Here is a 3,364-nt window from a genome sequence, read left to right as displayed (position 1 = left end):
AATTTCTGTTTTCCGGAAGATTATCATCCTATAACGCATTTTCATTTTATGTATTCCTAATCATGATGTTGTTTATTTATTTACATGTTAATTATTTATTTATTTATTTATATATTTATCTATTAATTCATCTATTGCCTATGTATTTACATGTATATATATATATATATATATATAATATATTATTTATATCTATATATATATATATATATTCACGAACACACACACACACACACACACGCACACGCACGCATATACAATACCTGAGGGTTTTAAAAAAAAACATAACTAGAAAACACAGAGGAACTTACACAAAATAAGATAGCAAAAACGTGAAGGATGTCAAAAATTACGATGGTGAATAATTCCATTTGTTAAAACACATTTACTCTTAAATACAACATGGATACCACGCTATAACGAAGACCTACAACATCAAAGATATTCCAGCAACAGAAAATCTTACACAACATCACTGATAGGAAGAACACAAAGGTCACAAGTTAAATTACTCATTGGATATGACAGAAATTATAATAAAAACAGCATTCCAACCTTAATATAGGAAAACCCTATCATTTCATAGTAAAAACAATCGTTGAATAATGTTTTGAATCCAAAACGCAAGAGTGTAAAAAATCATTTATTCTACCCCTCTATCGATTCCAATTTCGCCATCTTTAATTTAAAAATATCCTCAAAAACATTTAAATGATAGGTACTTCTTTTTAAATAATCTGATTTTTAGTGAAATTTTACGCTTAATAATCTGACGTCACAAATCTTTATTGTAATCATGATATCATTACGAGTTGCTATTTAGGGAGACGGGTGGAAAAATATAAATTTCTTTCATTCATTGGATGTATTAAACTCGATATTTTTAGCGCGCATTAACACTTACTCACAGGCTTGTGGTGTTATCTACATTAAAAATAACTCATTGAATAAATCCACCAAAGCCACGAAAGAATCTTAATTTCATCATCATTCTCAATTTTCTTTGATTTGAGGCTTTCTGGTGTTATGATATGACACGTCATCAAACCATTTCAAACCCTGGTTTGAGTACCACTGTCGGCTGCGAAACGTTAAGGCCTTGGAAAAGGCTCATTCCATACATTATCTCACCGCATTCGAATGTAAAATGTGTATCTGGCTTTTTTTGTTGGTATTGTGGTATGACACGTCTTAGAACCCTTAAATCCCTGGTTCGAGTCCCACTGTGGACAACAACACGTGGAGTCCTTGGAAAAGGCTCTTTCCATACATTATCTCAAGAAATGAAGTGAGTAGAAAAGTGCAAGAAGACAACATTATCTCACCGTTTTCAGGTATAAAATTATGAGTTCCTGTCTGTAAATAGCTAAATAGCTCTGTCTTAAAAGACTACATTGAAATAATAACTTCAGGTGTTTTATCTCGCCTGACAAACTAGGTGAAGCGACTTGGTCTTGTTGTATGATTCTGGGTTCGAGTCCCGCTCAGAGAGGTACATAATTAAGTCCTTGGAAAAGGCTCATTACTTGCATTCTCTCACCGTACTCATGTGTACAATGAGTACCTGACCGCAAACCGCGTTGTCTCTTTCGGGGACCCCCCCCCCCCCTCAACCCCATTAATATCGCATAACAGGATCATGGCTCGTCCTACGTGCTAAGTTTTGCTGTAGGATAGGAATCCCAATGACGCGCGTTGAGCACGATTCCTAGATATTGCTCTATACCAATGCTCACGTTGTTAGGTTTTTCGTGTGGCTTTTTTTTTTACCGTGCAGCTACAGGCGTGGGACCGTGGAAAAGTACTTTATATACATATTATGATGGGATGTTGCAATATTGAAGTATGTGTCATTTTTAAGATTAAGATCTGAACAAGTGTGTAGGTAGGAATGGTGCCAGACACAAGAGTGTAACAAGTCTTTTATTCCTTGTCATTTTTAACCACTTAACAGCCATACTTTGTAATACAGGGATTTTAGAATTTGGTCATAAATCTCGTCGGCCTTCAAATATCGATCATTTTTAATGAACCTCGTCTTGGCAAAAACTATCAAAACCTGGGACTTTACGAGGTATTTTCTTAGTCCCAGGTTTGAAAATTTTGCCAAGATAAGGATCATTTACATCAATCGAAGGACGAATTTTGGCCAACATTTAAAATATTTAAAAAATAGCTTTTATATAGAGCAATATCCACTAAACGTGCCCAATGCGTTTTACAAGGGGTCCCTGACCAACCGCAACATTTAACGTGTAGGACGTCCCACGGCGCCTTCTAGGCGATGTTACAATTTTTTTCCGGACAGAGACAACGCTCTTAACGGCGAGGTATTCATTTTACACCTGAGTACGCTGAGAGAATGTGAGTAAAGAGCCTTTTCCAAGTACTCAACTATGCGTCGATCGAGGCTCGATCGAATCCAGGACATTCCGATCCGAAAGCAAGTGTCATACCACTAGACCACAATGCCGCACAACTGGTGGTTAACTCTCTCCTTACCAGCTATTTTTAGAATTTCCCCCGAAAATTAACACCCACCCACAGATTATCTATGCACCCACCAAACACAACAATAGACCTTTCCTAATCAAACAAAAAAAGTAACAAGTGCATTCTATACAAAATGTTGTTCAGCAAAATGAGCACTACAACACAGTGTTTAGTATTTATAGCTGTAATCAAAGTATTTCTTTACATTTTGTGACGTACAAAAGAAATCAGAATGAGACAATTGTCGGTTGCATCGTAACGAATGTGACGATTTTCCTATGGTTTGGTAAGGAGAGGGTTAATCACATGCCCATAGACCGGATGGACACCCTGTCGTATGGACATCACTGACGCTGCACATGCATGTCAAATTATTACCAATTGTTATTTATTTGTCCATTGCCCTGATAATGATGACACTAATAAGGGATATTTTTACTACAGTGGAAATGAATGAATTGTCTCCCGTTGTTCTTTACCCCTGGATCCCCGTTTATCAGCTTAACCCATTTGCTTCTCAATCCGCCTGATTGCGCCCGCTGATACAATCCAATATCGTGCTTCCAAATGCGCCTAAATACGCCCGCTGAGGTTGTTTCATATTTACCTATCTCTGTTGCTCAGATAGTTCAATCTTTTATTAATTTATTTATGTTTGTTTTGTTGTTGTTGTTTTTTCTGTTGTCGTTTTCTCTGTCTTTTATTTTAAATATCTGTAGCAACTCTCTCTCTCTCTCTCTCTCTCTCTCTCTCTCTCTCTCTCTCTCTCTCTCTCTCTCTCTCTCCTCTCTCTCTCTCTATCTATCTATCTATCTATCTCTCTATCTATCTATCTATCTATCTATCTATCTATCTATCTATCTATCTACCT

This window comes from Berghia stephanieae, chromosome 9 (genome assembly GCF_034508935.2).
Source record: "Berghia stephanieae isolate SIO BIC M18660-M18661 chromosome 9, UCSD_Bste_1.3, whole genome shotgun sequence".
In the NCBI taxonomy this organism is placed as follows: domain Eukaryota; kingdom Metazoa; phylum Mollusca; class Gastropoda; order Nudibranchia; family Aeolidiidae; genus Berghia; species Berghia stephanieae.
This window is presented reverse-complemented; position numbering follows the sequence as displayed.